The sequence below is a fragment of the Kryptolebias marmoratus genome, linkage group LG8 (genome assembly GCF_001649575.2).
Source record: "Kryptolebias marmoratus isolate JLee-2015 linkage group LG8, ASM164957v2, whole genome shotgun sequence".
Lineage (NCBI taxonomy): Eukaryota > Metazoa > Chordata > Actinopteri > Cyprinodontiformes > Rivulidae > Kryptolebias > Kryptolebias marmoratus.
In genome coordinates this window covers 26,228,112-26,242,798 of record NC_051437.1, presented here as the reverse complement: position 1 = coordinate 26,242,798, position 14,687 = coordinate 26,228,112, and positions in this window count along the sequence as shown.

The window sequence follows — 14,687 nt, the reverse complement described above, 5'->3', positions numbered from 1 at the left end:
GGGGGGGGGGTACTCAGTCATCTTGCATTCCCCATTTCTCTCTCTGCCAATTTGTTTTGCTCCATTTAAAATGACTTCTAGCTTTCTAGAAACTTGTGGGCAGAAAGCCAAAGAGTCCAGGCCCTCAGGAGGTCAGTACCGGGGTGAGACCACCAGAACAAGCCTACAGATGTCAAAAACACTGTTACAAACTGGAGTGGTGTTACTCCAAAGCATTAACTGCAGTTTTTCCTTAAACTATGATGAAAACTAGCTCAGCATTAAAGGCCTAGCAATCCTTGAAGAAATGGATGTTGCTCATTATATGCTCACAACGACCACAATCCGTTCTCAACTGCACATTTATTCTAGCAGTGAGAATATTTGAACTAATACATTTAAACAGAGGTTTATCATGTCTTCCTAAATGCAAGCCCGATAGTTGTGTGTGCAGAAATGAACAGGTTGCCAGCAGGTCTGTGTAGTATTATCAGTTCTGAAGCAACATTCCAGGAAACATTACTGTCAGTTTCAGAAGAGAAATCCTTCCCTGTGGTCAGAAGCCCATTTAAAGCATCACACCTGCAGTAATTAAACCTCACATTATTGCTGAAATTGGTCTAACTTTGTTATGAATCCCCACACTTTTTAAACTTTCATTTGAAACTTTATTGTTTTAGATTTCCAGCTGCTGTTTGGGTAGCTTCAAGATAAGATTGTGGATTTAGTTTTATTCCAGGTGTTCCTCTCACCCTCGCCACGCCAGCTGAGGGAGTGTAAAACATTTAAAGTATTTGTTGAAGGGAAAACATCAGCTGCACAAGGGCACCTTAACACTTCGATTGCACACACAGACCTTAATGTTTGGGTGCTAAATCGTTCTGACTGAATGTGACAAAGTGTCATTGCACACCTCTGTGTTTAAGTTGAAAATGTCCATGCTTGTTGGATTGAAGTATAAACAGGCTTCTCAACTTGCTGTCTTGTTGGCATGCTGTTGTATGGTCACAAAATACATGGCTGTGAGTGGCAGCTGTCTTATGTGATGTCCATGCATCACATGAGAACTATTTTACCCACTTTCTTTAGTGTTTCCAAAACTTTTTGGTCCCGTTTTAAAGTGTGGGAATTGTTGTGTCAGTATCTTTGACATGGGATGATCATGTTCTATTGTGGCTCCAAACTGCAAATTATAGCTCATTGAATGTGGACGCAAATCTTTCGCAACAAAAGTTTGACTTTGTAATTTGCGTTGAGCAGCATTCTATTGTTGGACTTTTCTGTTAACTAAAGTTTGTCTGTAACAAACATCATGATTATGTGTAGGGAGGTCCTGAAGTGTAGGTTGATGATTTTCACAATATTTTACAGCACATTCAGATGTTGTACTGCTGAAAAACAAATGCCTCTTTGTTTAAGTCAGTGCAGAACACAGAAAAGCTGGAGGAAAAAACAACATCACGTTATTAACACTCCACTTTGAAAGATATGAATGCAATCAAGGCTTTACATGGTTGAAAACATTTTGATGATGTTTGAGGACATGCTGTAGACATGAGGTAAAATCCAAAGGAAAACATATCCTAAATTAAACTTCTGTACATGTCTTAATTAGCGTTTCATGTCATGTAGAACAAGGTGAATAAAAACACAACAGTTTGGGAAATAGGTCAAAAACTCCCACAAGCCCACAAGATTGGAGAGAATAAGTCATTTGAAAATAAAGTTTGTTAGCTTCTATCTGCAGAGTCACACATGGCTCAGTGCCACATTTCTAATGCAAGGCCCCTTCTCCTTAACACACACTGCTCTGTCTTATGTAATCTCATGTAAGTGTACGAGGTGTTTTCACAGTATGTGTGTATGTGCTTGTGTGGTTTGGCTGAGTCATGCATGTGCATATTCCTGCACATGGGAGCTGTATAAAAAGCAGCACATTCAACCAATCCCAAAGTTGCCACCTTTTACCACATGCTATTTATGACTATATAGGAGCTCTGTGGTTACATTATACATGTTTACAGTCACTCTAGCAGCACTTTAAGAAAAGAGGCTGTGAGTTAAAGGGGCACACACACACACTTTTGAAAGGCACTGGGGAGTGTTGTAAAAAAATCACTTGTGCAGAGAACTCTTATTCAAAGTTGCCCTCAGGTCTCGTGAATGTAAGGAATTCACAGCAAGGGGTGGAAGGAAAAAAGCTGGTCTCTAGTGCTGCATCTGCTGTTGTGCAGATGGAGGGGTGTGTGATACTCCTTCAATCAAACACACATGCAGCCAGCATGAGGCTTTTGAACTGCACTTATAGGCACATACCCACTTTTGATTTACCAGGATGATCACATACACACAAACAAAACCATAAATAAGTGCAGGAAAATAATAGGAATTATGCAGACGCATGCACAGCCACATGGAACTGAAGACCTTTTAAAGAAAAACTTTCACCGTCTGGTTTTGGCTTGTGTTTCTAACACAAGCCTGTCAGGCACAGTAACACTCATAAACTCAGACTAAAACTGTAAAACATGACTTCTCCATTGGGAATGGAGTCTATTAAAAAACTATATCAAATAGGATCAGTTTTATCAATTATATTTTCTCCTTTAATACTTTTAGTGATCCACTTTAAATCCTTTGGTAGGAATTTTTTTTTTGTGCAACTTGACTCACACAGTGAGTTCAATAAAGTTCAATAAAATAGTTTAGCTTTGACTAAGCGACAAGCTAACAACTAGCCCAAATGCGAACAAGACCAAAGTGGATTGCTGCCGTGTTAAAAACAGTTCCAAAATTTCAAAACAAGTCATGCAAATGCTATTTCATAGACTTTTACACTGCAGTCATGTTTGTATTTAAGGGTTAACTAGAAAAATTAGCATTTTCTGTGAAAATGTAGCATGAATGCTATGTGCTGAATGATTGCTGAAATGTGTTTAGGAAGCTGAAAGTGAGTTGGTAAAACAAGCAGAACAGACGTTAAAAAGAGAAGAATAAAAGCTGAAACAATCGGAACAAACGCTCAAGTGATCCGTACATAAACAGAACTATGGCTAAAACACAAAACAATAACTAAAAGCAGCAAAACAGTTACTAAAAGCTCAATCTAGCAAAGAGAAGGTAAAAGCTAAAACCAGCAAAACAGGAACTTCTTTTGACAACATGCATCCAACCTGGAAATGAGAAGGAGTTAACCAAGTTTATATTTTGGACTTGCTTTTATAAATCAACCCGTTTGCTTCACTACCGTTGCCACAGCAGGATACTACATTCACCTCTGAGACATTAAAAGTGCTTTTCAGTAATTACCAAGGTTTTCCTTTTTTTTAAATTTATCATGCAACATTTGTTCAGGGCAGCAACATGTGACGGCTGAGTCACACTAAGCCAAACCTGAGCCAATATCTCATTCTGACTGAACCAACATCAAAGCTGCACAGTTCCTGAAAGCCTCTTTCATAGTTTCAGTAGTATGTGCTGCTATCTTTCAGTCTGTCCCTGCGGGCTGTGCTTTAAGCTCCTGCGGTCTCGATGACTCAGCTCTCATTGATGGAGTTGTTGCTCTGAACATCCTCAAGATTATTAGCCAGCTGCAAGTGAGTGGCATTTGATGTTTCAAATAAGAACCGTTTTCTCTATTCCATACAGTTCATGCTCATTGAGTGGATGCGGATTCAGCATGTACAGTATTAGTTTTCCGTTTTTTTATTCTTTAGACATTTTTGCAGTCTAATTACTTCTGCTTTTCTGTTCTACTGAAATATCAAAACGTTCAGCTCGTTCACTCAATGGATCTGATAATTGTTGGTTTTTGTAAATTTTAGGTTTTAGCTAGCCTTTTTCTATTTTAGATTTCAGCTACTTTAACTAATCTCTTGCTGAATTTAGCAAATGTTTTGCTGATTTAGTCTTTTTGTTGCTTTTAGCCTCTTGCCCCCAATTCACTCCTTTTAGTTAGTGTTTTGCTGCTTTGAGTTTTTAACAACTCAGTTTCTTCTTCATCCAATTTCAGCAAAGTTATTACAGACTCAGCATTCACACTGTATTTTTGCAGAAAATGTAGTTTTAAGCATTTTTATAGATTTAACAGTGCGAAGAGGAAAGAAAAGGACATGTCTGCAGAAGATATATCCGTAAAGAAATTTATCAGTGACAGAGAAGTTGATCAGTGACTAACCCAAAGAAGACATTGAACTTTTTTGGGTGCGAATATGTGTGAAATATTTTAACATCCCTAACTGAGGACCCTTGTTGTTGTTGTTTATGATCAGTGAATTACATAACAAATTTCAAAAGTCCCCAAAACATGTTTCTTAAAAACATCAAGAAACTGAAAACAGATTATTTTAAAGAAAGACTTGCGGTGGGTTGTGGGTAGAAAAGCTGTAACTGATCTGTCTGTTTTTTATTTCAGAAACTCTGTCTACGCCATGCAATCTCATAAATTTTATTGTATTTTCATTTTTCTAATATTGCAGGATAAATGGTTGTGAATTAAAAATTGTAACATAAAGAAAAGAATAACTGTTCAAAAATAATGTGTGCTTTTAATGCTTATGCACTGAAACTTGGTGAACAATGAAAATAAAAAAGCAGTAGCAAAGATCTATGAACGCTAATATTTTTGAATACAGATTAAGAAATAAAGCCAAATTTTCAGGATTTACACATGATTAGTTGAGCCAGATTCATAAAACAAGGCAGTTTGACAATAACTGTGTATATGCACAAATCCGAAATGCATTATTTTAACAAATGCATTATTTACACAAAGTGTGCACAAACACTTCACTTTAACAAACCTAGGTTTTTAAAATTCTGTAATTGCATAATCCTGATCTTCAGTCCCATTTTTTATCATAAAAATGCAAACACTCCACCATTTTTGCATTTGCATATAAAAGATTGTTTGCATACAAAAATAAAGATGTCACTGAAAGAAACAGTAATGAATGATTCAGATATGCAATTTTTTATTGCATGTTCCTCATTCTTGAAAACCAGATTTCTGTGTGGGAATAGATTTACGCGTCATGTGAGCACTTGGTCTTTTGTGTTTTTGAACATTTCTGCGTTCTTAAATTAGGATTATTTACATAAAACTATCTCAGATTTGTGTACAGTTGTGTTTTGAAGCCAAACATATATTTAGTAGGTAAATATTTTTTTTTCTAGGTGTGCAGTTTCTAAATAACTTGCCAACTCTTCCTGGCTGACACAGATTGTGACTTGTACTTGTGTACAAAGCGTGTTCCTGATTTTATTATAGCTGCAGTGTAAGGGCCCTTGTGGACAGTAACTACGTAAATGGTGCAGATTAGATTAAGATAAACGAGACAGCAAACAGGCAGCAGCACTGAGGAACATTTTACACACAAACTCTCTGACTTTAGGTCTATTATCAAATGTTTTATTACAACATGAGAGGACTCTCGGGACTAGTGTAAGAAACAAAGGCACAGTCAACAAAAAATTATTTTATTTTATTTTTTTTTACACACAGCTTATTCAGTTTACAGTACAGGGTTCAGTGTCAATTTATGCTTAAGCACGCCTCCAAAAAGAAAAAAAGAGGGGGTAGAAAACAGTGGAGCAGGGCCAGCGGTCGAGTCGTTGGCGCCACAATCTACTCCACTGCGGTGCAGCAATTTGGCTGAAGCCCTGAGCACACACAGAGCTACATACTGTACACAGCGTTTACCAAGAGACCCAAAGGCCTGAAACACACAGGCCCATAGTGTGAGGCAAGGCAGTCCTTGTTGGGTTTGTGGAGTCTTGTGACATTTTGTTTGTTTGTCTGCTGGGATAATGGCCGTGTCATTTGACCTCATGTTCAGGTCGAGCTCTCTGAGTGTCACCAACGTCCGAATGCATCCAAAAGATCTCCAAACCAGGAGTCAGAGTAGTTTCTGCTTCTAGGTTGACTTTTTTTTTTCCACATTTTTATCACGCTGCAGTTAAAGGTGCTGGTGTCTCAGCACACATTATGATCTGAGTCAAATAGACTTTTTGGAATAATATGGTTAATTACGGTATAAATACTTTATCAGTATATGAAACATTGTTTTCGCATAGTAAAAACGATGCTAACATCAAACTGTTTTATATCCTAAAAGGCGCTTTATGTTAGTGACTCAGAGCAGAAACAAAATGTGTTTGAGCAATTTTCTTTTGCTGCAACTGTAATTACCAATTATTATATTTATTTAAGAGGATGACTTGCTGTGGTGGCCCCTGAAAAGGAAACAGCCAGAAGAAGATTTTTTTTTTTAATTTAAAAAAGATTTCTAATTACTAATTGCAAATTTCCTAAAAATGGTGAATTTCCAAATCAGATGAGTTGGAAGCATGAAAGCTTCCTTTGTTTTACACTTTTAGTTTGAATTATACATTTTTAAAAATGTTAAAATTTTAATTTTGTTAAAATTTTTTATGAAACTCTCCGTACATAATCACTAAATGTACATCCAAAACTTATTGCCATTTGGAGTCAGCCTAATTTAAGAAAAAAAAAACATCTTTCAGTCATCAGTTGCAGGAAGGATTACTTGTGCACGTCCTGAGATCACCTACAGAAATGTCAGCCCAGTAATGAGAAACACAGGATTAAACTTGAGGATCTTAATGTGAAATCTCTGCTCACCATGTGTGATCAGTATGATATTGTAAGCAGACATATTTGCACACATCAGATCAGAGCTTTTACAGAGATCAGAAGTTTTTAATCCCAGAAACAGCAGAACCTTCTTCGCATTCGTCCAGATGTTGGTGTGTTTCCAATGATAAACCAGCATTTCATGCGTTCATATTCTCATGTTTTTCACGTTATGAAAGAGAGAAAATTAAAGGCATATCAGTGCTTTCACAGTGATCAGGAATTCTTTTTTCATTATAAAAATTGAAGCCAAATGGTATTTTTTTTTAAGTTGTCATGCAGCCTGAAGATTAAAGTACTACTAGCCATGCGGCCATTTAGTTCTTTCTATTTATTTAGGTTTGTGCATCAGATTATTTAGACCTGAAAAAAGATCATGGTTTGACACAACTGCCTTTTTTATGTGATGGGATAAACGAAATATTGGACTTTCAGTAGAAAATCAGCAGAAATTACATGCATCCAGTGGAAGTTTTTCAAACTTTAAAAATAAGAGCGTTTAACTCTGACTTTTCATGTGTTGACTGTTAAAGCTCAGTTACTTCCTCGCAACACAAGAGCTCAGCAGCGACTCTCCTGCCACCTCTGTCTATTGAGAAATCACACCAAGATGCCAAGAAAGCGTCTCAGTCCCGGCTTGTTGTGTTATGGGAAAATGTCTAAAAAGTCATCCTTCCTTTAGGGAGCATTCCACCTTTTTTGGGGTTAAAAAAAAATCTAAAGTGGTTTTAAAAAACATTTTTTTTATTCTTGAATTTCTACATTGTGTTTTGTTTAAAGTTAAAAATAAAAAAAATAATGTTGCTTTCCACTAATAATATTACACAGTGCACTGACAAGTTAATCATATTTTCATGTTTATGGTCTTTAGAAGGTTAATTTTATCGATTTTCTCACTGGGATGTTTTGTTTCTCCCGAACCCTAGCCTAAACCAATAAACCAATAAAAGTTTGTTTTTGATTTCCTGAGTATTTTGCTATCCTCCCTACTGGTTATTTATACCTTGCAGTGGGTCATGAGTGAATATCAAAATTTGGATCAGCAGAATGAAACTCATCAAGCACAATCACATTTCCATTAGATTATCATCTTGCAACTTTATCTCCTCTTGTGCCATCCTACAATCTTGTTTTGTAAGATTCCCAAACATCTACTGGGCATCCTGTTAAACGTCACCGCCTCTATCAACAGTATTCAATCACAGCAAAAGTTATACTTGGAGTTGGAAATTATGAGTAAAGGTCTTGTTCCATCTCGTATGATTTTATAAACCTTGCAGAACATTGACTTTTACTTCATTAGAAATATTCTGTCATCAGACACAACGATCCAAATCAATTCTGTGTGTTCACTGGAGCTGATTCCTCAACTTTCCAGTTTCTAAGCTCAATTTGGACTCAGAAGCAGCAGCATACAAGTTCAACCTTTAAAGAGAGCATTGTTAAATTGCTTCCTGAATTGCTGCCATGGTGGAAAAGGGTTTTTTGTACTTTTTGCACAAAGATCCTGCCATTATTATACATATGATCAGCATCTGGTTCCCATTTAGGTCGTGTGTAGAAGATGGTGATTATGGTTCTTGTCAGCGAGGCTTTTTTCTGCCTTTTGTTTCTCTATTTCTATGGTTTCTGCTCAATCTTGTGCAGCAGGATAAAACGGTTGTGAGTGTTTTAGAAAGAGAGAAACCAGAATAATCACAGCACAGTAATGCCTCTATCCTCTGTTGGCATCAAACACAGAGATGAGGAAAACACTAAGTAGAGAACAAAAAACACTTTCATTATTAGATTTCTCAGCCTCCATCTGTTGACTTACTGTATGCTTCACTGCTTCTGACATATAAACATACACAAACATGCAGTCATATATGCAAGCATGTTTTTTAAGTCCTGGGAAATGAAAGTTAGTCATTTTATGTGGAGTATCTCAGCCTCTTTAACTACCTGGGCAGGGTAATTTTGCCATCAACCGAGCTTCAGAGGAAGCAGGAAGAAGATCACAGTCCAACAGAACATCCCCTCTGGCAAACTCTCAATTATGTGGGCAGCTGATTTCAACAACCAGCAGAATCTGTTAGAGTTTAACAGATCAGGCATATGGTTACTATAAAGCATCCATGCATCACGTGCACACACTAGAACTCAAAGATGTGAAAGTCTGTGTGGGCCTTTATGCAAAAGTATGTTTTAGAATCTTAAGCTACTTTAGATGTTTATTTATATATATTTTTTCTCCCGTTGGAATAACCCACTTAACTGACACTGGCTCTTTTATTTACTTTTTAATACCTCAGCTGACATTTCATACAGGCCAAGTTGTTGCCATAATTTAAATGAAAACACTGCAAAAGCCTAAATGATCGGACAGATTCATCACATGCGTACATGAGCAACAGCACCACAGCAGCACACATGAACGCACATCTTTGTCATTAGGAGTCCTGCGCACGGTATACAAAAAAAATCACTGACATTTCATTTAGGGACACAGAAAAAATCCCAGTGAGCTGAGCTCAAGCTGTTATGTTTACCTCAGAAGTCAGAATTGAGACCTGAATGTGACAAAACACTCAACCTAACAGTGCTCCAGTTGCACAAATCTATGGGATTTGCTAAACACTGTGGTAAGTGACAAGGGTAGCGAATATTAACAATACAAACAGATTACTTTGTTTTTTTCTGTTTTGGTGGTTTAGTATTATGTGTTTGACTGATGAAAGTGCAAAAAAAGGTTCATTTCTGCAGTTATCACCACATTTTCTGGGTGAGGTGGCCATATGTGCAAAACCTTCGACTTTTTAAGTTGCATTTCCAGCTTCAGAGTGAGTTCTAGTTGAATTCTTTATTTTTTTTATAACTTGGAAATCAAATTCCAGCTGAGTACAAATGGAATTCAGCACCAGTCTGTTTGATCCCTCTCAAATGTGAGTAGATATTCTATACTACAATCATTTTCAAGAACTTCATGCCTCATTATAAATTAGATTTAAGTGCCTAATAAACAAATATAATGCAATTAGTGCACACACAGCAGAAAGCTGTGTATCTCTGTGCAATGATGATGAACAGCTGAGGGGATACTGACTCCTGTGGAACATTAAGCTGCAAAGAAGAAAACAGTACTTCAACACTAAAGAGCTGCTAGGACTGAGTTTTATAAAACTATATAAATACCTAGCTTTATAAATGTTGCTAAAATAACTTGTATGCATGCTTTGACTTTTGTGCACACAGAGAGTTTTTGTTGAACGTCTATACTGCACAGATGGGGAAAGAGAAAACCTTTTGAACAGCTTAAAATCACAACTGTCACACATAAAAAACTCAGAAGTCAGAAAAATGCCACCTGTCAAAGTAAATTACTCTGACCTTTTCAGCAAGTCAGAAGACAAGAGAATGACAAACACACTAAACAAAAGTTTGCTTTTTGCACGAGTGTGAACACGTCCTTATTTTTTAAAGCGTCACTTTTTAAACGGTTGTTAAAAAAATAAACTGGCTTTTTTTTATATCAGCCAACGGAAATAAAACTTTAAACTTTTTCATTAATTTTCAGTACCCAACCATTTTTAGAGTAATGTTTTTATTATGATGACTCTTTCAGGGATAAAAAAAAGCTTTTAAACTGAAGAAATGAATCAGGGTTGTGTTAAAACATAATTTGTCAAAGAATGAATTCCAATCTGGATCTTTAGGCTCTTTGTTACACAGTTTGTTCCCTTTCCAAAACCAATATTTCCATTAATACCAATAATAAAACAGGGTGACAGTCAGAAATCAATATTTTTGCACCATCATGGTAATTCCTGACGAGTTGTTAGCTAAAAAACTTAGCAGACGGTGGATCAACTAAAGATTATTTCTTTCTTCTGCTGATATAGCTGAAGCTCCAAAGATGAAGCCAATAAGTCATGTCAACACTCTTTGTCTAGACAATGTCTACCCACAATGCTCTCTGGCATTAATTGCTGTAAGAGATGTTGTGAAATGCAGACCATTGGTTATTTCCTTTGGTTTGGTCTTTGTTTGCCTGCAAGAATGAGATTTTATGTTTTACTACTAAGGGTTTCATCAACCACTCATCAGTTTGGTATTTTGTAACAGACACAATAAATTCAAAAACATGGTGGACAAAAAAATGAGAGGAGACAGTCAGTTATTTCTTTTAGTTCAAACTACTTTTTTCCCCCTTCACAGCCACTATATCATCTGCACTGGAATCTGAAAATTGGACCCTTGAACATCTTTTACTTGAGGGAAAACAGGCTTGTGTTGTGGCAGGCGGGGAATGCCTAAAAAAAGAGGAGGGAGAGGGATGGGGGTATGAAGGAGGCTAAACAAACAAAAGAAGCAGCGCATAAAACACCCATCATCTTCAGAGTGGGTGCTCATAAAGAGGAGCGTTCATAAACATGCTAAGCAAACGCTTTGAGTGGAGTTGCTGCTGCTGCTCTGTTTGGCTGCATCTTTCTCCTACTGCTGGGCTGGAAATGCATCAGGCAACAATGGCATCTGCAGAATGTCCTGCAGGCTGTGAGCGACAGGAATTCCACGTGGCTTAAGACAAAAAGAAACCAAAAAAATATACACATTACAAAGAATCAGAAGAATGTGATCAAACTTGTATGTCTACTTTCTCACAAAAGACTGATCTTTGAGACTTCTTCTATAATTAAGTGTAAATAATGCTTTAAATTCTGATGCAAAAACAGTGTTCCTTCAAAGTTGCCTGGAAGACATGTTTCAATGAAGGTACAGGGTTCCTTTCATTTCATTTTTAGTTCTGTGAACATATACTTAATGGTAAAATATGTTTTTGTTTTTTTGGCAAAATTTAGGTCAAGGTGAAATCACAAGCATTTTAATTTCAATCTATTCTAAACATTTACCTCCTCATGAGCTAATATCTCTAGAGCATATTAGAGGAAAGAATACCCATGGGTTTTTTTTGTAATTTTAGTTTTTTTTTGTTTATTTGTTTGTTTACTTCATAGACAGTGATAATTGCTTTCACTTACTACCCGTACTATAAAATACAACATTCATCAAATGTCCTGGGTGTCTTTGTGTTTTCTTCGATTTATGTGAAGCACAAGAGCAATTGCATAAATTTCCTCATTGTATTACTGTGATGTGTTGCCTCAAAGTGACACAATCCCAGGCGCCCTGCTGTGCATTTGAGATTTTATTTCAACAGAACCTGTTCTCAGGAACGTTTTCAAACATATCTTATTTTACTTTCTGAATTGCTTGCAGTCTAAGAAGTGCACTGTTGAGGCACCCTGCAGGCATGCCTGACGGTGTCTGTGACTGAGTGGTTGACCACAGCTGAGTCCTGCCAAGCCATTGTAATGTTAAAACAACCACTGCATTCCTTGCACTGCAGTCTAAGCACTGGGCCAAGCTTGGAAAGTTACCGACCTGGGGCCCATAATTTCCAAAAGCTCATTTGAGCTCAGAAAATAGCAGCTCTCCTGTAAACCCAACAGAAAACTAGATAAAAGGCATTTTCAGATTTAAGGGGAAAATTTCCATCTTAACAGGAAGTTTTTCATACAACATGAGAGATTCTGCAGTTATCTGATATAAGCTGCATGCGCTTTAGACAGATGTTATCACTTCTCATTTCCAAATGACTAAGTGAATAGTCAATCGTGAAACATTCATCTGTAACAGACTGTGCATAACATGTTCTGCAAACACATCAGCTAAATCATCATTAACAACACAAAATGTGAGCGTATTGATTCTTCAATCACACTAAACAGATTTTTTACAGTGAAGCTTGTATGTTATGCTGTTGTTCATCACACCGTTTAATTCTGTTCTTATGGAGAAAAGTTTTTTTTTTGAAGTCATGATTTGGACAAGAATGAAACGGCATCTCTGAGGTGATGATTAGCCTGTCACTTGTTGGTTTTATGTTCTCATAGTGTTGTCAAACTGACCCAAGTAAAAGAATAATTTTACTGAGTTTGCTCATTCCTAGAATACATGGAGAATTTGGAAAACATTATCAGAAGTTTTTAATGAGTACAGAATCACATGCAAGCCTCCTGGCTGTGCTCCATGTCTGCAGAATCTTTGAACTGAACCAAGAAGTTGAACTCAGTCAGCTGTGCTTGTTGTTTTCCTGTTTTGTTTTGTTTTTATTATTATGATGATGATTTTTCTGTACTTTTTTTGCATACTTTGTGCCATTTTTGTAATTTATCTATCCAAACGTTCAGCTCATTTAGGAGATAAGTGTTGTAGCTGTTGATTTTTATAACTTTTAACCTTAAAAAAATGACTTTACACCACCAGGGAACTTAATGATAACTTTTTGAAAAACAAGCAAACAATAAGAATGGCTGATAAAAGACAGAAATACTGCTATTGTATCATTTTTATCAAACAAAGAATCCCTTGCAAAGAACATTTTCCAAACTGAACATCTATGTATCCATGTGCCTTCCCCATTAACCTGGGATTTGAACCAGTGACCTGTTTCATCACATTTCCAGCCAGCTGTGCCAGGTCTCTCAGCTCAGTACCCAGCTCTCTAAAAAACACAAATCAATTCATTATTACGGCTGTTGGCAGCGTCTGTGTTCCACGCTGGACCTGGAAACTAAACATCTGAACCTGAAGCAGCTTACGTGCACAGCTGCATTTATAAGCCACCGGTGGAGCTTTTACTGTTGCTCTTCCACTCTGTTTCAAATCTCATGTTCTGTAGCAGGTAATTTATTTATTTTTTGGTGTAAAATGGTCTTTGTCAGAGCAGAGCTGTGCTCTGAATACTTTTGCTAAATGTGATATTCGATAAATCCAAAACAATTGTGCAAAACACTGATAATCATATGGGTTTGATATAAAACTAGAGAAACTACGTTTTCTGTGAAAATACTGTGTGGGTGCTGAGTGCTGGATGAATTTGCTAAAATGTGTTTGAAAAGTTAAAACTGAATTGCTAAAGTTAAAATGATCAAAAGAAAAGCTAAAAAAAGCAAAACAGCAGCAAAAACCTAAAAATATAGCTAAATGATTTTAAAGAGCACAAAATTGTTCAAAGATTTGAAGAGGTGTCCATTCATTTCAATTAAAGAGTTTTATATATATATATATATATATATATATATATATATATATAATATTTCAAAAAGTATAAAAGTTACAAAAGCCTAACGTTATAGCTGTAACTTCCTGAACAAGCTAAACATATACATTGTTAAAATAGCTGAAAGTTTGCTTAAGTAGTTAGTCCAAAAAAAGGTATGAAAAAAACTAAACAGGAAAACAATAATATGCTTGCTGAGTCAGCATTCACACAAATAGTATGGTAGGGTTGCTTCAGATTTAAAATGGTTCCAATCCAAAACCTGTAATTGGGTTGAACTTTCTGCACGTTGCCCATATCAGATACAGTCAGTTGAACATTACACACAGTCAGAAAGTTGGCAGGCACAAAGTGGCACTTTGTGTTGGTGGTAAGCCTCCTGCAAATTCAGCCCATTTGGAGTTTCTGTTGATTTAAATGTTACATTTACCCATATACAAAAAGAAAGGAAATAAAAGTAAAGGTGTTGATTCTGTTGACGCAAACTAAACTAAATCCTCCATCTCTTTAACTCTCCCTTTTACTTTGAGCAGGAGGTTGTTATCTTTCTGTGTATCTCCTGAGCTGATTCAACCCTTTGGACCGACCACACATTGACGCACTCAGCAGGTTAATTTGAGTCTTTTTGATGTAATTGCTACTTGTTTGCATTGGAGGGGCTGTAATAGATAGGCAATCTCATCACGTCTACATCTTCCAGCTTTCCTCTGTGCCAAAAAGGCCCAACCCATCATGAACTTCATGAAGAAAATACTTTAGCTGATCCAGTGGCTTTAGAAAATTAATTAGTATTTCATCTCTGAGTCAATTTTCTGCTACTTACTGATTTAATATCTGAAATCACATTAAGAAGATACAAAGATTATAATGGAGTGTTTGTGGGAGCTTTTGGGCTTGTTAGATCAGAGTAAAATGAGCAGTTTTGTGCTGGGATTGTGGTTTATGGGGAAA